This window comes from Macaca mulatta, chromosome 3, assembly GCF_049350105.2.
Source record: "Macaca mulatta isolate MMU2019108-1 chromosome 3, T2T-MMU8v2.0, whole genome shotgun sequence".
In the NCBI taxonomy this organism is placed as follows: Eukaryota; Metazoa; Chordata; class Mammalia; order Primates; family Cercopithecidae; genus Macaca; species Macaca mulatta.
This window is the reverse complement of record NC_133408.1, coordinates 70,268,202-70,277,433: the sequence shown is the minus strand read 5'-3', so window position 1 is coordinate 70,277,433 and position 9,232 is coordinate 70,268,202. Positions and strand designations below refer to the sequence as shown.

The following is a 9,232-nucleotide window of genomic DNA, read 5'->3' as shown; positions in this document are numbered from 1 at the left end:
CGGCTCTGCCTGCACCATGTTCCTTGCTTAGGCAGGCTGACAACCATGCCAGCCTGGCGTCCGAGCCAGTCCCTCGAGTGCGCATGCGCCAGTGGCCGGGCACCTGGCGCGAGTGCTGAGCCCTGGCTTGCGTCACAGTGAAGGTCTTCGTTGCCTGGCTACGAGTCCCTGCGGCTTAGCGGAGAGGGGGGACCTCTGTGATGGGCGTCGGTGTTGGGTTCTCGCCTGTGTTCTCTGGGGGATCCACGGTATAGTCTCACCATCTAGGACAGGGCAGGGGCAATCCAGCCTGAGGAAATGTCAGGGGAAGGCCCAGGGATCCACCGCGAAATCCCTAACCATCCAAAAGGATCCGCGCCATGCGTCAAGCCTGCCTTGACCGAGTGGGGGTGAGTCTCCTTAAACGTTGCCCCCTCACCCCCCGTGATATCTGACTACAGCAGGCCTGTGTTCTCGGGGTGCCCTCTCCTGGGAGGGGCTTCCTGGCGGAGCAGAACCGCGGAGCCTGAGAAGGTGCCCGGAGGTGTATTTGTGCGGGATTGTTTCGAGTGTTGGCTGCCCGCGTGTGTAGGCGGCACTGTGTGTATGTGTGTGTTGGGGGGTGTGTGTGTGTGTGTATGCGCGCGCGCGTGTGTGGGCGTGTGTCTGTGTGGGCCTGTGTGCTGTGTGCGTGTACGTGGCGTCTGCTGATAGGGATATGGCTCAAGCACTGCAGCCCTTATTTTTTTTTTTCATTTTATGTTCCCCCCACCCTGAGCCGCCCGACCTTCTGGTCCGCCTCTCTGTGCGGTTCTTCTTGGGTTCCGGGTCTCCATGTTCTTTATTTTTTTCCGTGGTTCCTGAATTCCGGGTGAGCTGTGTGTGTGTGTGTGCTTTTTTGCGTGTACGTGGCGTCTGCTGAAAGGAATATGGCTCAAGCACTGCAGCCCTTTTGTTAAAATTAATTTTACTTTCTCCCCTCGAGTCGCCCCACCTTCTGGTTAGCCTCCTTGTGAGTCTCTTCTTGTTCTGCGGGTCTCCGTGTCGTTTTTTTCCCCGTGGTTCCTGAATCCTCGGTGAGTTGGGGGTTGACTGAGGCTCGCAGGAGCCCAAAGCACCTCCCCCTCCAAAGCAGCAACTCTTCTAGAAAGAAGAGAGCACAGCACACCCGATAAGAGAAACCTCCAAGTGTCTCTTTTTCCTGTGACCAAACCGGGTCCAGACCCTAGCAGTCCTGTGCTCAGGGCTCCTCGAATCCCCCTCGAATTCTGTTCCCAACCGAGCAGGCACTTCACTTCGTGATGCAGGCACTCCTCAATGGTCTTGGGATTTCATTCTGTGGACAAAGAATGTGAGCACCAGTTAGGTCATATGGGGGAGGATGCAATCTGGTGAGGTATGGGTGGATCCCGCACCTTCACCTGCTAAACAGTTTCTGAGAGATTATAGGGAAAAGAAGGAGAGATCAGACTGTTAGCATGTCTATGTGGAAATGGATGCCGTAAGAAACTCCATTTTGACCTCTATCCTAAGCAATTGCTTTGCCCTTAGATGCTGTTGATCTGTAACGTTGCAACCTGAAATTCAGGTTAGACAAGTGCAAACCCCAAGAGAACATCAAGTAGAACAGAATAGAGTTTCTATCCTGGCAATGCCAATCCAAATACAATATCCACAATATCAGCCGCTGTGAAATAGAACCCAACCACCGGTAGTTTATCAGTACTGGCCGCCAGCTGTGCTTCAGTACGGGCAATCTCCAGAGGTTCAATACAGACCTCAAGTGGTGTGTCCTTCGCCAAATAGCAAGGCCCCATACCATCAAGCCGTGGCGGTGGTGTTTAATCCTACACTACCACCTAGTGGCCACAGTAGTACACTGCATGAAATCATTGATAAAGCCGGAAAACAGGGAGATCTTGAGGCATGGTAGTTCCCGATAATTTTACAACCAATATCTGCCGGGAAAGGGAGTCAAGAAGGAGCGTCTGTCCCAACTGAGGCTAGATATTAATCTTCCACCATGAAGATGTTAAAAGATATGAAGGAAGGAATTTAACAATATGGACCCAACTGCCCTTATATGAGAACATTATTAGATCCCCTTGCTCATGGAAATAAACTTATTCCTTAAGTTTGGGAAATTTTGGCTAAATCTTCCCTTTCATCCTCTCAGTTCCTACAATTTAAAACCTTGTGGATTGATGGAGTACAAGAACAGGTACGAAGAAATCAGGATACTTATCCTGCTGTTAATATAGATGCCAACCAATTGCTAGGAACAGGTCCAAATTGGAGCACCGTTAACCAACAATCGGTAATGTAGAATGAGGCTATTGAACAACTAAGGGCTAATTGCCTCAGGGTCTGGGGAAAAAAATCAGGATCCAGGAGCCACTTGCCCTTCTTTTAATTCAATTAAACAAGGCTCTAAAGAGTCATATCCAGACTTTGTGGCAAGGTTGCAAGATGCCGCTGAAAAATCTATTTCACATGATAACGCCCAAAAAGGTATTGTAGAACTAATGGCTTATTAAAATGCAAATCCAGAATGTCAATCGGCCATAAAGCCATTAAAAGGAAAAGTTCCAGCAGGACTTGATGTAATTACAGAGTATGTGAAGGCTTGTGATGGGATTGGAGGAGCTATGCCTAAGGCAATGCTAATGGCTCAAGCAATGATGGGAGTCATTTTAGGAGGATAAGTTAGAACATTTGGGGGAAATGTTATAATTGTGGTCAAATCCATCATCTAAAAAAGAACTGCCCAGTCTTAAATAAACAGAGTAAAAATAGCGAGCCACCTGGCCTGTGTCCAAGATGTGGAAAAGGAAAACATTGGGCTAATCAATGTCATTCTAAATTTGATTAAAATGGGCAACTGTTGTCGGGAAACAGAATGAAGAGCCAGCCTCGGGCCCTGCAACAAACTGGGGCGTTCCTGATTCAGCCATTTGTTCCTCAGAGTTTTCAGGGACAGCAACCCCCACAGCAAATACCACCACTTCAGGGAGCCCTAAATCAATAGCCAAAAAAAATAGACTAAACAAAAGCCTGTTACAGGACTTGTCGGTGTGGGCATTGCCTCAGAAGTGTATCAAAGTGCCATGATTTTACATTGTCTAGGACCTGATAATCAAAAAACACGGTTCAACCTATGATTACTTCTATTCCAATTAATTTATGGGGCTGAAACTTGTTACAGCAATGGCATGCAGAGATTACTATCCCAGCCTCTCTATACAGCCCCACGAGTCAAAAAATCATCATGACTAAAATGGGATATCTCCCTGGCAAAGGACCAGGGAAGAATGGAGATGGCATTAAAGTCCCAATTGAGGTTGAGAGAAATCAAGAAAGAAAAGGAATAGGGTATGCTTTTTAGGAGTAGCCACTGTAGAGCCTCCAAAACCCATTCCATTAACTTAGAAAAACCTGTATAGGTAAATCAGTGGCCGCTACCAAAACAAAAGCTGGAGGCTTTACACTTATTGGCAAAAGAACAATTAGAAAAGGAACATATTGAGCCTTCATTTTCGCCTTGGAATTCTCCTGTGTTTGTAATTCAGAAAAAATCCAGCAGATGGCTCAGGCTAACTGACTCAAGAGCCCTCAATGCTGTAATTCAACCTATGGGGGCTCTCCGACCCGGGTTGCCCTCTCCGGCCATTATCGCCAAAGATTGGCCTTTAATTATAATTGATCTGAGCATTGCTTTTTTTTTTATCATTTATCTGCAAAACAGGATTTTGAAAAATTAGTTTTTGCTGTACCAGCCATAAATAATAAAGAACAAGCTACCAGGTTTCAGAGGAAAGTGTTGCCTCAGGGAATGCTTAATAGTCCGACTATTTGTCAGACTTTTGTAACTCAAGCACTTCAACCAGTTAGAGACAAGTTTTCAGACTGTCATATCATTCATTATGTTGATGTTATTTTGTGTACTGCAGAAACGAAAAACAAATTAATTGACTGTTACACATTTCTGCAGACAGAGGTTACAAACGCAGGACTGACAATAGCATCTGATAAGATTCAAACCTCTACTCCTTTCCATTACTTGGGAATGCAGGTAGAAGAAAGAAAAATTAAACCACAAAAAATAGAAATAAGAAAAGACACATTAAAAACATTAAATGACTTTCAAAAATTGCTAGGAGATATTACCTGGATTCGGACAACTCTAGGCATCTCTACTTATGCCATGTCAAATTTGTTCTCTATCTTGAGAAGGGATCCAGAATTGAATAGTAAAAGAACATTAACTCCAGATGCAACTAAAGAAATTGAATTAATTGAAGAAAAAATTCGGTCAGCACAAGTAAATAGAATAGATCACTTAGCCCCACTCCAACTTTTGATTTTTGCTACTGCACATTCTCCAACAGGCATTATTGTTCAAAATACAGATCTTGTGGAGTGATCTTTCCTTCCTCACAGTACGATTAAGACTTTTACATTGTACTTGGATCAAATGGCTACATTAATTGGTCAGGCAAGATTACGAATAATAAAATTGTGTGGAAGTGACCCAGATAAAAATCATTGTTCCTTTAAACAAGGAACAGGTTAGACAAGCCTTTATCAATTCTGCTGCATGGCAGATTGGCCTTGCTGATTTTGTGGGAAGTATTGATAATCATTACCCAAAAACAAAAATCTTCCAGTTTTTAAAATTGACTACTTGGATTTTACCTAAAATTACCAGACATAACCCTTTAAAAAATGCTCTGACAGTGTTTACTGATGGTTCCAGCAATGGAAAAGCCGCTTACACTGGGCCAAAAAAAGGAGTCATTGAAACTCAATATCACTCAGCTCAAAGAGCAGAGTTGGTTGCCCGTCATTTCAGTGTTACAAGATTTTAATCAGCCTATTAACTTTGTATCAGATTCTGCATATGTAGTACAGGCTACAAAGGATGTTGAGACAGCCCTAATCAAATATAGTATGGATGATCAGTTAAATCAGCTGTTTAATTTGTTACAACAAACTGTAAGAAAAAGAAATTTCCCATTTCATATTACTCATATTCGAGCACATACTAATTTACCAGGGACTTTAACTAAAGCAAATGAACAAGCTGACTTGCTAGAATCATATGCATTCATAGAAGCACAAGAACTTCATGCCTTGACACATGTAAATGCAATAGGACTAAAAAATAAATTTGCTATCACATGGAAACAGGCAAAAAATATTGTACCACGTTGCACCCAGTGTCAAGTCCTACACCTGCCCATTCAGGAGGCAGGAGTTAATCCCAGAGGTCTGTGTCCTAATGCGTTATGGAAAATGGATGTCACACATGTACCTTCATTTGGAAAATTGTCATTTGTCCATTGACAGTTGATACTTATTCACATTTTGTATGGGCAACCTGCCAGTCGGGAGAAAGTACTTCCCATGTTAAAAGACATCTGTTATCTTGTTTTGCTGTCATGGGAGTTCAAAAAATATTAAAACAGATAATGGGCCAGGATAGTGTAGTAAAACATTTCAAAAATTCTTAAATCAGTGGAAAATTACACATACAACATGAATCTCCTATAATTCCCAAGGACAGGCCATAATTGAAAGAACTAATAGAACACTCAAAGCTCAGGTGGTGAAACAAAAAAAGGAAAAAGACAGTAAGGAGTGTAACACTCTCCAGATGCAACTTAATTTAGCACTCCATACTTTAAATTTTTTAAACATTTATAGAAATCAGACCACTACTTCTGCAGAGCAACATTTTACTGGTAAAAAAAAAAAAAAAAAAAAAAAAAAAAGGACCACATGAAGGAAAACTGATTTGGTGGAAAGACAACAAAAATAAGACATGAGAAATAGATAAAGTGATAACATAGTGGAGAGGCTTTGCCTGTGTTTCACCAGGAGAAAATCAACTTCCTGTTTGGATACCTACTAGACATTTAAAGTTCTACAATGAACCCATCGGAGATGCAAAGAGAATCGCCTCTGCGGAGACAGAAAACCCACAATCGAGCATCATCAACTTGCCAGATAAACAAAATGGTGATATCAGAAGAACAGATAAAGTTGCCATCCACCGAGAAAGCAGAGCCGCCGACCTGGGCCCAATTAAAGAAGCTGACACAGTTAGCTGAAAAAAGCCCGAAGAACACAAGGGTAAAATGAACTCCAGAGAATATGCTGTCTGCAGCCTTGATGATTGTATCAATGGTGGTAAGTCTCCCTGTGACTGCAGGAGCAGATGCAGCTAATTATACTTACTGGGCCTATGTGCCTTTCCCGCCCTTAATTCAGGCAGTCACTTGGATGGATAATCCTATTGAAGTATATGTTAATAATAGTGCATGGGTACCAGGCCTCACAGATGATAGTTGCCCTGCCCAACCTGAAGAAGGAATGATGACAAATATTTCCACTGGGTATCATTATCCTCCTATTTGCCTAGGGAAGGCACCAGGATGTTTAATGTCTACAACCCAAAATTGGTTGGTAGAAGTACCTACTGTCAGTGCCACCAGTAGATTTACCTATCACATGGTAAGTGGAATGTCACTCAGGCCACAGATGAATAACTTACAGGACTCTTCTTATCAAAGATCATTAAAATTTAGGCCTAAGAGGAAGCCTCGCCCCAAGAAAATTCCCAAAGAATCAAAAAGCCCAGAAGTTTTAGTTTGGGAAGAATGTGTGGCTGATACTGAGGTGGTATTACAAAACAATGAATTTGGAACTATTATAGACTGGGCCCCTCGAGGCCAATTTTATTATAATTTTATGGGACAGACTCACTCATGTTCACAGGCCCTATCCATCTGGCCCGCTAATCCAGCCTATGATAGTGATTTAACTAAAAGACTGGACCAGGTTTACAGAAAGTTAAAATCACCCTATCCATGGAAATGGAGTGAAAAGGGAATTTCATCACCTCGACCAAAGTTAGTTAGTCCTGCTACTGGTCCTGAACATCCGGAATTATGGAAGCTTACTGTGGCCTTGCACCACATTACAATTTTGTCTGGAAATCAAGCTATAGGAACAAGAGATCATAAGCCATATTATACTACTAACCTAAATTCCAATCTGACAATTCCTTTGCACAGTTGTGTAAAACCTCCTCATATGCTAGTTGTAAGAAACATAGTTACTAAACGAGATTCCCAAACTATAGCCTGTGAAAATTGTAGATTGCTTACTTGCATTGATTCGACTTTTGATTGGCAGCACTATATTCTGCTGGTGAGGGCAAGAGAGGGCGTGTGAATCCGTGTGTCCATGGACCAACCGTGGGAGGCTTCCCCATCTGTCCATATTATAACAGAAGTATTAAAAAGAGTTCTAACTAGATCCAAAAGATTCATTTTTACTTTAACTGCAGTGATTGTGGGTCTTATTGCAGTCACAGCTACTGCTGCGGCTGCTGGAATTGCTTTATACTCCTCTGTTCAAACTGCAGAATATGTAAATAATTGGCAAAAGAATTCCTCAAAATTGTGGAATTCTCAGACCCAAATAGATCAAAAATTGGCAAACCAAATTAATGATCTTAGACAAACTGTCATTTGGATGGGAGATAGGCTCATGAGCTTGGAATATCTTTTTCAGTTACAGTGTGACTGGAATACGTCAGATTTTTGTACTACACCCCGAGCCTATAATGAGTCTGAGCATCACTGGGACATGGTTGGACGCCATCTACAAGGAAGAACAGATAATCTTACTTTGGATATTTCAAAATTAAAATGACAAATTTTTGAGGCATCAAAAGCCCATTTAAATCTGGTGCCAGAAACTGAGGCAATCGTCAAAGCTGCTGATGACCTCACAAATCTTAGCACTGTCACTTGGGTTAAAACCATCAGGCGTTCCACTATTGTAAGTTTCATATTAATCCTTGTATGTCTGTTCTGTCTGTTGTTAGTCTACAGGTGTATCCAGCAGCTCCGAAGAGACAGTGACCAGTGAGAACGGGCCATGATGACGATGGCGGTTTTGTTAAAAAGAAAAGGGGGATATGTAGGGAAAAGAAAGAGAGATCAGACTGCTACTGTGTCTATGTAGAAAAGGAAGACAAGAAACTTCATTTTGACCTGTACCTTGAACAATTGCTTTGCCCTGAGATGCTGTTAATCTGTAACTTTAGCCCCAACTTTGAGCTCACAGAAACATGTATTGTGTGGAATCAAGGTTTAAGGGATCTGGGGCTATGCAAGATGTGCTTTGTTAACAAAATGTCTACAGGCAGTATGCTTGGTAAAAGTCATCTCCATTCTCCATTCTCAATAAACCAGGGGCACAATGCACTGCGGGAAGCCACAGGGACCTCTGCCCTGGAAAGCCAGGTATTGTCCAAGGTTTCTCCCCATGTGATAGCCTGCGATAAGGCCTTGTGGGATGGGAAAGACCTGACCGGCCCCCATTCTGACATCCGTGAAGGGTCTGTGCTGAGGAGGATTAGTAAAAGAGGAAGGCCTCTTGCAGTTGAGATAAGAGTAAGGCCTCTGTCTTCTGCCTGCTCCTGGGAATGGAATGTCTCGGTATAAAACCCGATTGTACATTTGTTCAGTTCTGAGATAGGAGAAAAACTGCCTTGTGGCAGGAAGTGAGACATGTTGGCAGCAATGCTGCTTTGTTACTCTTTACTCCACTGAGATGTTTGGGTGGAGAAAAGCACAAATCTGGCCTACGAGCACATCTAGGCATAGTTCCTTCCCTTGAACTTATTTGTGACACAGATTCCTTTGCTCACATGTTTTCTTGCTGACCTTCTCCCCACTATCACCCTGCTCTCCTGCTGCATTTCCCTTGCTGAGATAGTGGAAATAATAATAAATACTGAGGGAACTCAGAGACCAGTGATGGTGCAGGTCCTCCATATGCTGAGCGCAGGTCCCCTGGGTCCCCTGTTCTTTCTCTATACTTTGTCTCTGTGTCTTATTTCTTTTCTCAGTCTCTCATCCTACCTGAGGAGAAATACCCACAGGTGTGGAGGCCTGGCCCCCTTCAAAAGATGATGCAGAAGGTACTTCCCACTCCACCCCTGCGTTCCCTTCATCGCACAAGCCATCCACACCATGGCCCAGTGCCCAGGTGGGAGAACTCCAACATCCCGGGGAACAGTTGGAGCGCAAACCTGGGCCATTCTGGCCAGCTCCCAATTTTGGCTGTCATTCCGGCAAACACATGGGAGTGGGATGGACTGAGGCTGGCTGGGATGTGCCCTGCACACCGGCCTCCTCTTTTCCTGACTTCCATGTTTCTGGTGGGCCTAGGGTTT

At 43.4% G+C, this 9,232-nt stretch overlaps 1 pseudogene across 1 annotated transcript; it reads left to right on the top strand.

Moving 5' to 3' along the window:
• The first annotated feature begins 257 nt into the window (after positions 1–257).
• On the top strand, positions 258–8,874 carry LOC144339831 (endogenous retrovirus group K member 19 Rec protein-like; annotated as a pseudogene). Its single transcript, XR_013415259.1, has 3 exons — positions 258–389; positions 5,860–6,171; positions 7,877–8,874. The product of XR_013415259.1 is annotated as an endogenous retrovirus group K member 19 Rec protein-like (transcript).
• Positions 8,875–9,232: the final 358 nt, after the last annotated feature.